The sequence below is a fragment of the Pristiophorus japonicus genome, chromosome 13, assembly GCF_044704955.1.
Source record: "Pristiophorus japonicus isolate sPriJap1 chromosome 13, sPriJap1.hap1, whole genome shotgun sequence".
In the NCBI taxonomy this organism is placed as follows: Eukaryota; Metazoa; Chordata; class Chondrichthyes; family Pristiophoridae; genus Pristiophorus; species Pristiophorus japonicus.
The window spans coordinates 144404779-144410977 of NC_091989.1; the positions used below are offsets into that span (position 1 = coordinate 144404779).

The following is a 6199-nucleotide window of genomic DNA, read 5'->3' on the forward strand; positions in this document are numbered from 1 at the left end:
CGTTCTTTCAGGCAAAGCGCTCATTGATGAACTCCTGACGTAAGGCTCTTGCAGCTATCATGCCACCATGGGCCCTTTCATGCGATCTACAGGCGGGTGGGGGCATGGCTTAAGCATCCACCTGATTGTCTGGGCCGATGTCAGCGTCCGCCTCCTCGTCCTCCTCTTTCTCTCTCTGATGAGGTGGACTCTCAGACTCATCAGGCAATTCTTGTCCCCTCCTGATAGCCAAGTTGTGCAGCATGGAGCACACCACCGTGAATTGAGCTACCTGCTCAGGGTGGTATTGAAGCTCGCTTCCTGAGTGGTCCAGGCATCTAAAGCTCGGTTTAAACACTCCAATGGTTTTCTCCACGATATTGCGAGTGGCTCTGTGGCTCTCATTGTATCACCTCTCGGCTTTTGTGTGGGTGTCACACAGGGGGGTCATCAGACAGGTGGCAAGGCCATATTATTTGTCACCAAGCATCCAGCGTTGAACTTGTGGCTGATTGTTAAACAAGTCAGATACAGTGCTCTCATGCAGGATGTGAGCATCATGGATGCTGCTCGGAAATTTAGCATTCACTGCAATTATAATTTGCTGGTGGTTGACAATGAGTTGGACATTCAGGGAGTGGAATCCTTTGCGGTTCCTGAAAACCTCTGCATCCTGAAAAGGTGCCCGCATCACGATATGCATACAGTCTATTGCTCCCTGCACCTTGGGAAGTTTTCAATTCTGGAGAATCCTGGAGCCCTCTCACTCTGTGCCTCCCTGGTCATAGGGAAGCTGATCAAGTCCCTCCTATGTACGTACAGGGCTTCAGTGACCTGTCTTATGCAGCAATGTGTGGCGTGCTGAGACAGACCGCAAATGTTGCCAGCTGAGGCCTGAAAAGAACCCAACGCGTAGAACGACAGTGTCGCAGTGACTTTGGCCTCGACGGACAGTGCAGAACTGATGGTGCTGGCAGGCTGCAGATCTTCCCTTATGAACCGCATACCTCAGTGATAACCTCTTTGTGGAAACGCAGTCTCCGAAGGCAGGTGGTGTCGGGCAAGTTGAGATAAGACCGCTTGTCCCTGTACTTGCGGTGGGTGTAACGTCTGGTCCTCCTCATCAGTCTGGCACGTCTTACATTGGGCACATAATGCTGTGGAGCGCACCTCTAGTGATCTCGAGTCTGCTGCATGGAATTGGTCATCAAGAGAGGGTGAGAAAGGGCAGGCCCAATTGCAATAGTTCTCTGTTTTCCACCGGTTGGTCACAAACAATGAATGTCCCGACGAAGACACCTATTAAATTCCAATCGGTCACATTATGGTCAAGACGTTTGTGCAGATGTTCACATCAACTCCAACGACCTCCAGAGTATATCTGAACTCCCCCGAGTTTGAAGCACTGCAGCCTTTTAAAGGATGCGACATGTGATGTAGAACATGGCGTACATAACGCTGTGATTAGTTCCACTTTTTTTGGGCAAGCGATATCGTGAGCGGTATGTGTGCGAGGTGGTGAAAGCGACGCTGGGCGATCTCATGGCTGCTAATTTTGGCAAATGTGATCTTTACGACAAAAAAAAGTGGGCCATCGGTATTATTGAGTCGGAGTTAATTCTGTGTGGAAAGTAACACTGGACGATATTATGGGTGTTGATTTCGCTCATTCTGATGATTCCGCCCAAAAAAAGTGGGCGGGCGGTATTATTTTTTCCTGGCGTTACGCACATGGGGAAAGTAACGCTCGGCGATAAGTTTCCGAAAAATGCCTGTCAGTTTCCATTTTGTGGCTAAATGGGCATTATACGTCATTTCAGCGGTAAAATGGGCGTTAAGTGGGCATTAAGCATGCAAAAAAAGTGGAAAATCTAGCCCATAAGTTTTAGCTACAGCAGTTAAAAGGCAGCTGCACTTTACAGATCCAGAAGATCAGAAAAGAGAGAGAGAGAGTGAGCACAAGGAAATTTCCCACAACTCAATATTGGAGACTTATTGCAGCTCTGCTTTCAGCTGCCAGGGCCCTATCCTCTGGAATTTCCCCCCTAAACCTCTCTACCTCTTTTTCCTCCTTTAAGATTCTCCTTAAAACCTTTTCCCTAATATCTGCTTATGTGGCTTGTCGTTAAGTTCTGTTTGATAACGCTCCTGTGAAGTGCCTGTTGACGTTTCCCTAAGTTAAAGGGCCTATAAAATGACAAGTTGTTGTTGTTGCGCTGGTATTGGCTTTGTTTGCTGCTGAAGTCAGTGAATGCCCTCAGGTGACAAGTGTTTGGGGCGGCACTGGAGAGATTGGGGTTGTTGACACCTATCTCGTTGTTCCTGGGTGCTTAACCTTTGTTGTCAGGTTCAGCTGATCTCTTGCAGTTTCATGGTTGAGCCATTGAAGCGTCAATTTCTTTGAGCTCCCAGTACTTTGCTAATTTGCACCAATTGCATTGGGCTGGATTTTCCAGGGGGAGTCAGCAGGCGGGATTGTTGGTGGGTCGGATGGGAAATTTGATTATTTTGACATCAGGTTGGGACCCCGATGTCACCCGCCACAATGTGCCTTTTCCACAGGTGTATCTGCAAGCTCGGAGCTGACCCAACCCGCAGAGGCGGGTGACCCAATTTAAACAATTAGCTGGTTGTTACTAATAATTCTTTTAACCTTACCTTTTCACTTTAACTGCTCGCCCACAGGGTCCACGCTGCTTGCCGATCATGTCAGGAAATCTGAGGCGGGAGTTAAATAGCCATTGAATCAGCTGATTACTTGATAGCTTGAAATGTCCCACCTCACAGCTGTTCACTTTCCAAGCAGAAGCTGTGGTTACTCCATTTGGAAGACAGATTGCGCTTTATGCAGGCTGAAAGTGTTTGGAACAAACTCTCCATCCTCACTGGAACAACCTCTCTCTCCATTGACAGATCGCTTCTGTCATGTCAAATGCACCTGCCATCAATTTCATCAGCATGGGTACCGTTTATACTGTCTCACCTTGGTCGTCAGAATCTGACCATGATCAGCCCCAACACCAGCAGCACCAGGCACACCAGCAGCACCAACAACACCAACCATCTTCTCAATGCCCTGATGCTGCACAGGACATAGGGCATCACCCCAGGACTGCAGCACGCCGGAGGCAATATCCCAACACAGGGTATACGCACAGAGGATGAGCTTCCTCAACATGACTAAGCAGCAGTGCCAAAGGAGGCTCAGGCTATTGTGCCAGATCGTTGCAGATATTTTCAGATTGCTGGAGGAAGACCTGCAATTCAGAGGAGCAAGTGGACATGCCTTACCAGTGGCTGTCAAAGTCACCAGTGACCTCAACTTCTTCACCTCAGACTCCTTCCAGGGATCTGCAACAGACATTTGCAGCATTTCTCAGTCAGCTGCCCACAGATGCATCATTCAGATCACCGATGCCTTGTTTGACAAGTCAGAACATTATATCAACTTTGTCACTGATGAAGCCAGCGTCATTGAGCGGGCACTTGGATTTGTGGCACTGGCTGGCTTCCCAAGGCTGCAGGGCATCATCGACTGCACACATCTGGCCATCAGGGCACCCCATCCTCACCCAGGAGCTTTTGTCAACCGCACGGGCTTCCACTCCCTCAATGTGCAGCTCGTCTGCAACCACAGGAAGATCATCATGCATGTGTGCGCCAAGTTCTCTGGCAGCCATCATGATTCTTTCGTCCTGCGCCAGTCCACCCTCCATCAGCTCTTCGCTTCTCCAAACATACTTACTGGCTGGCTGTTTGGAGACCAGGGCTATCCACTGAAGATGTGGCTCATGACACCTTTGAGGAGGCCAAGCATTGAGGCTGAGAAATATTATAATGAAAGCCATATCTCCAGCAGATGTGCCATCGAGCAGACAATAGGCCTGTTCAAAATGTGGTTCAGTTGCCTTGACAGATCTGGAGGAGCCCTTCAGTACACACCAGCCCGTGTCGCCAGAATTGTTGTGGTCTATTGCATGCAGCACAACATAGCACAGCAGTGGGGATTAGCGTTGCATGAGGAACAAGGCGCAGAGCGCACAGCCTCTTCGGAGGAGCAGGAAGTGTAAGAGGCAGATGAGGACGAGCTGGAGAAGCCGGCAGTCCTGTTGCCACATTGCTGCCCATGAGGCCAGGGTTGGACTCATCGTGGCCAGATTTACTTAACTTTACGCAGCACAGCCATATGACTGGCACATGCATTGCCAGGTTGGCTACACCCTGTATCCATACCACAAAGCATCCCTATAATGACCAGTTCATTCCTTTCACACCATTGCTGGAGCTTAAGGTAGTCCTGACTGCTCACTCTGCCGCTTCCAATTGTGCACACAAATTTGTCAGGGACCATAAATGATTTTATGCAAAAGGTTATTTCAATGTAAACTTCACAATAACTTTGAATGAAACACCCTTGTTAATCTACTTGTGTGGCTTATTTTGTTTCAGAGTGTGTCTACGAGATGCAACCCCTATGACTACAGCAGAAGTAGTTAAAGGCTGCTCACTTCCCTGCTGCGCTTGCTTAGATACCTCTGGATTTTGGAACCTGTGAGGGCCCCATAAGGTCTGCTCCTCCTGCGACTGTGCAGGGGCAGACTCGACCATCGCTGTCCATGGAGGTATCTGGGGCTCTGATGAGGGGTTGGCAAGGGGGTGGAAGTCTGAGCACTTGTAGAGGAGCACCCACTTCCATGTCCTCTCCCACCAGCATCCCTCTCATGGGCCACTCGTACTTCCCTGCTAGCAAGGAGCCGGAGAGCACCTTGCTGCACATCATTGGAGTGATGAGGACTATACTGACAGTCCTCTTAGAAAGGACGTCAATGAGCCTCTGGTTTCTGTCCTCCATAAATGCCCATCCATCCTCCATAGATGCCCATCCATTTTGCATAGACACCATGCGCTTGTGTGACTGGCGCATTAGGCCCTCCATGCAGGTGGCCATCCTATCCATGGAGGAAGCTAGAGCCATGATTGACTGCGCCAGGGTGGTGCTCACATTGGAGAATTACTCCTCGAATCTCTGAACACTCGCAGTCGCTGCGCTCGCAAAACCAGTCAGAGCCTCCAGCATTTGTTCCTGCAACGTCAGGATTGCCCTCTTCCTGGATGGCTCCCGAGCTCAGTGTCTGCATGCAGCTGAGCAGAGCGAGGAGACTCCTGCATCCTCCAACGAGGAGTCTCCACTCCTGTCACTGTCTCCACCATTTGCTTTTGCTCATGTGTGCTGTGTGAGACACCTGGTGACAACACTACTCTATTGCAACAGCCCCACCGAGTTGTGCGAATCTGCGCTGGTGCTGGTTGGTCTTGTCTCAGATGATGCTGCGCCCTCAGAGGCTGCAGGCTCCTCTGAGGAGTTATTTTGCTCTTCCTCTTGGATAGTGGGTGGGGCTCATGATGGACTTGTGGGAGAGTAAAGAGATAAGTTAGAAATATCGGGCTCAAATTTTCCCAGGAGTTGCCGAGCTTTTTTTGGAGTAACTTAAAAATCGCAAATTTCTCTATTTAACTTGCTCCAGTGTAAGTCAATTAGTTAGGTTTTTTTTTAAGTTTCGTTTTTTTTCTCCAAAAGTGGGCGTGACCAGCCACTTATGCCTGTTTTGGTCATAGAAGCAGATTTGGCGAACTAAAAGTTACTCCAAACTAACTTAGACCAGTGTATGTGGCCACTTTTGTAGGCACAGAAAAACCTTACCTACATTTAAGAAATCAGCGCAGGTAGCCAGAGATGTGGGGGGGGGGGGGAGGGGAAGGTGAGTTAGAGGATTCTAAACACCTTCACAGCATCAGCACAACATCACAACATCTTCAGCACAACATCTTCACAACATCATCAAAAATAAATGAAAAGTAAATCAGCTACTGAAAATAAAGCAGTCCTGCCTTGCTGACTGCAGAACACACCGGCTAGTCCTTCAGCTAGGGCTGGGGGCGGCAGGCACGCATGACTGTAGGGGTGAGGGATTTTTTTTTTACAGTAGTTCCTAAATGTTGTGTGGTGATAATGGAACATGATTCAGTCTTAATGCAAAATAGCTTTTATTGTAAAGTTTACAATGCACTTCAACAACAACAGCAACAACAGCAACAACAGCAAACAAAGGCTGCGCCCATCCCTCACCCACATCTTGGGGTAAGTGCACTTCCTCATAGGATCGGTAATGGTGATGGGGGGGGTGGGGGTGTTGGGGACCCGGCTTGGGTCTCACCGGTG

General features: G+C 49.1%; 1 pseudogene; it reads left to right on the forward strand.

The window, feature by feature from the left end:
• Positions 1-3155: 3155 nt before the first annotated feature.
• LOC139278198 (putative nuclease HARBI1 pseudogene) lies at positions 3156-4049 on the forward strand (annotated as a pseudogene).
• Positions 4050-6199: the final 2150 nt, after the last annotated feature.